Genomic DNA, 6,348 nt, shown 5'->3' on the forward strand with positions numbered 1-6,348 from the left:
AAGACAAAAAGTAATGCTTTTACCACACCAAACTTAAAATGTTTGCTCGTCCTCGAGCAAAAGAAGAAAGAAGAGAGTAGAAGAAGAAGAAATGAGGAAGAAGGGAATGGCTTTGTGTTCGGCCAAAGGGGAGAGAAATGGTGTTTAGGATGTGTGAAAATGAAGGAGTGAAGGAGGGTTTATATTGGAGAGGGGGATGGGAGGGTTCGGCCATTTGAGGGTGGGTTTGGGTGGGAAGGTGGTTTGAATTTGAATGGTGAGGTAGGTGGGGTTTTATGAAGGATGGATGTGAGTGGTGAAGAGAAAGATGGGATTTGATAGGTGAAGGGTTTTTGGGGAAGAGGTGTTGAGGTGATTGGTGAATGGGGGAAGAAGAGAGAGAGTGGTAGGGTAGGTGGGAATCCTGCGAGGTCCACAGATCCTGAGGTGTCAAGGAAAAGTCATCCCTGCACCAAATGGCAAACAAAATCACGTTTTGTGCCAATTCTGGCGTTAAACGCCGGGCTGGTGCCCATTTCTGGCGTTTAACGCCAGCTTCTTGCCCCTTTCTGGCGTTTAACGCCAGTCTGGTGCCCCTTTCTGGCGTTAAACGCCCAGAATGGTGCCAGACTGGGCGTTAAACGCCCAACAGCTAACCTCCCTGGCGTTTAAATGCCAGTAGGTGCATCCTCCAGGGTGTGCTGTCTTTCTTCCTGTTTTTCATTCTGTTTTTGCTTTTTTCATTGATTTTGTGACTTCTCATGATCATCAACCTACAAAAAAGAGAAAATAACAAAATAGAATAGATAAAATATAACATTGGGTTGCCTCCCAACAAGCGCTTCTTTAATGTCAGTAGCTTGACAGAGGACTCTCATGGAGCCTCACAGATACTCAGAGCCATGTTGGAACCTCCCAACACCAAACTTAGAGTTTGAATGTGGGGGTTCAACACCAAACTTAGAGTTTGGTTGTGGCCTCCCAACACCAAACTTAGAGTTTGACTGTGGGGGCTCTGTTTGGCGCTGCTTTGAGAGAAGCTCTTCATGCTTCCTCTCCATGATGACAGAGGGGTATCCTTGAGCCTTAAACATCAAGGATTCTTCATTCACTTGAATGATCAACTCTCCTCTATCAATATCAATCACAGCCTTTGCTGTGGCTAGGAAGGGTCTGCCAAGGATGATGGATTCATCCATGCACTTCCCAGTCTCTAGGACTATGAAGTCAGTAGGGATGTAATGGTCTCCAATCTTTACCAGAACATCCTCTACAAGTCCATGGGCTTGTTTTCTTGAATTGTCTGCCATCTCTAGTGAGATTTTTGCAGCTTGCACCTCAAAGATCCCTAACTTCTCCATTACAGAGAGAGGCATGAGGTTTACACTTGACCCTAAGTCACACAAGGCCTTCTGATACGTAAAAATTAGGTTTTCACGTAATTACCGGCAAGTATACCGGATCGTATCAAGTAGTAAGACTCAGTAAGAGTGAGGTCGATCCCACGAGGATTGGTAGATTAAGCAACTTTAGTTAAATGGTAAGTTTAGTCAAGCGAACATGATTTTGATTTTATAAGCAATGTGACTTTTGAACATAATTACAGGAATTTAAATGGCAATTAAGAACAAGAATATAGAAATAAAATGGAAGTAAATAATTGAAACTTAAATTGCAAGAAACTTAAATAACATCAAAGATAAATGGCAAGGAATTAAAGGGTGCAGAAATTTAAAGAACATAAGAGTAAATAGCAAGAATTGAAAGAACAAAATGTAGATGACAAGAATAATATATTGACAGAATGTAAAAGGGAATTGGGTTGTGGGTAATCAAACAACTAGAAGTAAAAGAAGTACGAATTGATGATGGAGAAGATCATTAGGGATCAGAGATGCTAGTGTTCATGAATTGATGTTGGTCAAATCCTTCTCAATCATGGGTTTAGATCCATGGCAATTGGGTAATTGAACCCCAATCTCTTGGTGATTCAATTTCTCTCAACATAACCAAATGCCACTCTCGTGATCTATTTGTTCATGAGAAGAGATGATGCTCAAACTTAATCCAGCCACACAATTCCCATAGTCTCAACCAAGGAGAGTTACATCTCACATACTAACCAAGGTGTGTTGATCAAGGAAATCATGAAAGGATGAACTCTAAACTGAATTATGTGGCTCATTCCTCAAATTCACCACACAATTCACATAGATTAACCCCTCTCTCGATGGTGGTTGAATCTTTGAAGAACAAGAGTTCCCTCTTTAGATCAACCACTAGAATTGAGGAGGAGAAGATGAGTTCACCAATACATTTCAACTAGCAGAGCTCTTCCCCCTAATGAAAGTGGGGTTTAGTGAGTCATTGCTCCAAGTTCAACAACAAATGCCATTAACAAAAATTAAACTGAGTATAGAGGAAGATGATGAAGAAGAAGAAAAATGCTTAAAGCTTAAAAGAAATGAAGAAGAGAAGTTCCAAGATGAACCAAAATTAGCTCCCTGGGTCTCCTCTCGGAAGTACCAAAAGAGTTCTCCAATACAAGTGCTAAAAAGTGTAAAAAATGTCTAAGTGTCAAAAAGTAAAGTAAAAGTGTAAAAAAGTCCCCTACAAGTACATCAATCTCTTCTATTTATACTACTCCTAAAAACTCTTTCAAAGATCTTGAATTGGTTTAGCAATATGGGCTTCTCTTTGTTGAATTCTTGGCTCAATTGAAGAAGTTGTTGGCCTTTGTGATGAATAGGGGAAGCAAAGCAAGTTGGCACCAATTCTGGCCCATTGAGGGGCGTTATTGGCAATAACTCAGGCCTTAGTGCACGTTGGCAACGTGCATGCCAATTTCCTGGAAGTGAGTTTGAGACTTGGGCGTTGCTAGCCCAAGTTGTTGCAAACAACTTGCTCTTCCTCTTCTTGGCTCTCCTTTCATGCTAAATGTAGCCCAGAATTTGAGTGTCAACCTTTTGCCTCAATATGGACTATTATACATCATTGGAAAGCTCTTGATGTCTATTTTTCAATGCCACTGGAATCACCTCATTTGGACTTTCCTAGCTCAAGTTATGCTTCCTCAAAGAAGGTAAGGTCAAGCTGCCAAGTTGTTGCCAAAAACGCACCTTCACCCCCAAGTTGGCAACGTGCTCGTGCCTAGCCTCCCAAGGCAGGGGCTTGAGGCTGGCGTTGTTGCAAAACACGCCCCCTTAATGCACGTTGGCAACGTGCTCGTGCCCCCCCTCCAGGGCTCATCTCTAGCTCCCTTGAATTTCACTTCATGTTCTTATTTTTAGGGCCTAAAGATGACTCTGGTTTGGCTTCAATTTTGTGCTCCACCATAGACTATCATATATGGTTGGAAAGCTCTGAATGTTAGCTTTCCAACGCAACTGGAAGCACTCAATTTGGATCTCTATAGCTCAAGATATCTTCCGTTGAAGTGGACATGTTCAGGCTGCCTTGTTGGAGTTGTTGTGAACAACGCCCCATATATTCCAAGTTAGCAACGTGCATTACAATTTCCTGGCGTTGTTGTGGATAACTCCTTCTCTTCAGCACGTTGGCAACGTGCTCGAGCCCTTTCCAAGGCTCTAAACAATGCTTCCCACGTTGGCAACGTGCATGGCAAGGTCTATGGGCGTTGGCAACGTGCATGGTGAGGCTTGGCGTTGGCAACTTGATTTTGGGCGTTGGCAACGTGAATGGTGAGGCTTGTGGACGTTAGCAACTTGGTTGGCAAGGCTTGGGGACGTTAGCAACTTGGTTGGCAAGGCTTGGGGTTGGCAACTTGATTTTGGCGTTGGCAACGTGAATGGTGAGGCTTGTGGACGTTAGCAACTTGGTTGGCAAGGCTTGGGGACGTTAGCAACTTGGTTGGCAAGGCTTGGGGGCGTTGGCAACCTGGTTGGTGCGGCCATTGGGCGTTGGCAACTTGGTTGGCACCAGAAACAATACTTTCCATGTTTGAGGCTCTAAATGAAGCCAACATTTGAACCTTCAAATGAACTCCAATTTCATATTGTGATATATGGTTGAAAAGCTCTTGATGTCTACTTTCCAATGCCACTGATTTCACCTCAATTGGAGTTTTCTAGCTCAAGATATACGTTCTTGAAGAGAGCATCCTCAAGCTGCCTGGGCGTTGTTGCCCAAGTTGTTGGCAAACACGCCAGCAACAACGCCAGGCTCTTCTTTAACTTGGCTTGGGCGTTGCCAACTTGGTGTTGGCGTTGGCAACGTGCTACTCTTCCCCTGGTGGCTTCCCCTGATGGCTCCTGGCGTTGCCAACTTGCTGCTCAAGTTGGCAACTTGCAATGCTTCATTTCCTTGCTCTTGGGGCTTGAGTTTCCCTCTGATTTGAGCTTCCATTCCTCGCCACATTATGGACTATTATATATCGTTGGAAAGCTCTTGATGTCAGCTTCTCAACGCAATTGGAATCATGCCAATTGGATCCTTGTGGTTTAAGATATTCATCCTTGAAGAGGGGGAGGTCAAGCTGCCAACTCTGCTGGACACACACTAGCAAGTTGCCAACTTGATTTCCAAGTTGCCAACTTGCTTGTTCTTCCTTTCTCCAATATTTTCTTGCTCCATTGTCTTCTTGCTTCATCACCTAACATAAACCAAAGAACTTTCCTCAAAGTTTTGCCATCTTATGCAATAATTTTCAAGGGAATCATTCACATCAACTTGTATATAAACTCCTTGATTTATTTGCATGAATTATGCCAAATTTCACTTAATTCTTGGTTCATGGATGCATGGAGGAAAACTCACAAAATTGCTCATTTATTTCAAAGAAAGTGAATGAACCTAAGCTAAAACTAACTAAACTAACTAGTTAAAATGGCAAATATGCGAATGCATCACCTTCTTGAAGGTCATGGTGCCTATGGTACAAGGTATTGAAAACTTCCCAGGATCCTGTCTCTTTTGAGGCAGTTTCTGCCTAGACAAGTCATCCAGTTCTTTGATGAGCAAAGGGGATTCATCCTCCCAAGTCTCATTTCCAAATAACTTGTCATTTAGCTTCATGATTGCTCCAAGGTATTTAGCAACTTGCTCTTCAGTGACATACTCATCCTCTTCAGAGGAAGAATACTCATCAGAGCTCATGAATGGCAGAAGTAAGTCCAATGGAATCTCTATGGTCTCAGTTTGAACCTCAGATTCCCAGGGTTCCTCATTGGGGAACTCATTGGAGGCCAGTGGATGTCCATTGAGGCCTTCCTCAGTGGCGTTCACTGCCTCTTCTTCCTCCCAAAATTCGGCCATGTTGATGGCCTTGCACTCTCCTTTTGGATTCTCTTCTGTATTGCTTGGAAGAGTACTAGGAGGGAGTTCAGTAATTTTCTTGCTCAGCTATCCCACTTGTGCCTCCAAATTTCTAATGGAGGACCTTGTTTCAGTCATGAAACTTTGAGTGGTTTTGATCAGATCAGAGACCATGGTTGCTAAGTCAGAGTTATTCTGCTTAGAACTCTCTGTCTGTTGCTGAGAAGATGATGGAAAAGGCTTGCTATTGCTAAACCTGTTTCTTCCACCATTATTGTTATTGAAACCTTGTTGGGGTCTCTGTTGATCCTTCCATGAAAAATTTGGATGATTTCTCCATGAAGGATTATAGGTGTTTCCATAGGGTTCTCCCATGTAATTCACCTCTTCCATTGAAGGGTTCTCAGGATCGTAAGCTTCTTCCTCAGATGAAGCTTCCTTAGTACTGCTTGGTGCATTTTGCATTCCAGACAGACTTTGAGAAATCATATTGACTTGTTGAGTCAATATTTTGTTCTGAGCCAATATGGCATTCAGAGTGTCAATCTCAAGAATTCCTTTCTTCTGACTAGTCCCATTGTTCATAGGATTTCTTTCAGAAGTGTACATGAATTGGTTATTTGCAACCATTTCAATCAGTTCTTGAGCTTTAGTAGGCGTCTTCTTCAAATGAAGAGATCCTCCTGCAGAGCTATCCAAAGACATCTTGGATAGTTCAGAGAGACCATCATAGAAAATACCTATGATGCTCCATTCAGAAAGCATATCAGAAGGACACTTTCTGATTAATTGTTTGTATCTTTCCCAAGCTTCATAGAGGGATTCTCCTTCCTTCTGTCTGAAGGTTTGGACTTCCACTCTAAGCTTACTCAATTTTTGAGGTGGAAAGAACTTTGCCAAGAAGGCATTGACCAGCTTTTCCCAAGAGTCCAGGCTTTCTTTAGGTTGAGAGTCCAACCATGCTCTAGCTCTGTCTCTTACAGCAAAAGGGAATAGCATAAGTCTGTAGACCTCAGGGTCAACCCCATTAGTCTTGACAGTGTCACGGATTTGCAAGAATTTAGCTAAAAACTGATGAGGATCTTCCAATGGAAG

The 6,348-nt window shown here is 42.7% G+C and overlaps 1 non-coding gene across 1 annotated transcript; it reads left to right on the plus strand.

Moving 5' to 3' along the window:
• Positions 1 to 6,012: 6,012 nt before the first annotated feature.
• On the plus strand, positions 6,013 to 6,120 carry LOC112804859 (small nucleolar RNA R71). Its single transcript, XR_003203477.1, has one exon. It is a non-coding gene; the product is annotated as a small nucleolar RNA R71 (small nucleolar RNA).
• Positions 6,121 to 6,348: the final 228 nt, after the last annotated feature.

This window comes from Arachis hypogaea, chromosome 5, assembly GCF_003086295.3.
Source record: "Arachis hypogaea cultivar Tifrunner chromosome 5, arahy.Tifrunner.gnm2.J5K5, whole genome shotgun sequence".
Classification (NCBI taxonomy): domain Eukaryota; kingdom Viridiplantae; phylum Streptophyta; class Magnoliopsida; order Fabales; family Fabaceae; genus Arachis; species Arachis hypogaea.